Source organism: Arachis ipaensis, chromosome B01 (assembly GCF_000816755.2).
Source record: "Arachis ipaensis cultivar K30076 chromosome B01, Araip1.1, whole genome shotgun sequence".
Classification (NCBI taxonomy): Eukaryota; Viridiplantae; Streptophyta; class Magnoliopsida; order Fabales; family Fabaceae; genus Arachis; species Arachis ipaensis.
The window spans coordinates 121,663,015-121,663,552 of NC_029785.2; positions in this window are offsets into that span (position 1 = coordinate 121,663,015).

Here is a 538-nt window from a genome sequence, read left to right on the forward strand (position 1 = left end):
AAATAACGTTATATATACGGAGTATAATTAGTTAATCAACAATGCTAGGGAACTAAGAGGGTATCAGCCAAAAATCAGCCAAATGTCTTTGGGTGAATCCAAAACCTCTATGTGGATGGTGTTTATGCTAGACATTAGAATATTTTTTCTACTAAGTATCAGAATATTTCTTTTTCATACTAAATGGATGTTCTTTTATATATTTTATAAATTTTTTATATACTAAGAGTCGGGATTGTTAGAAGTTTCGTGATTCCCGTCTCTATTTCTCCAACGTATCATTCAGAATTTTAATTTGGGTGAGAAACAATTAATATCCGGTGAATCCAATGTGGATGGTGTTTATGCTAGACATTAGAATATTTTTTCTACTAAGTATCAGAATATTTCTTTTTCATACTAAATGGTTGTTCTTTTATATATTTTATAAATTTTTTATATACTAAGAGTCGGGATTGTGGGATTGTTAGTGATTCCCGTCTCTATTTCTCCAACGTATCATTCAGAATTTTAATTTGGGTGAGAAACAATTAATATC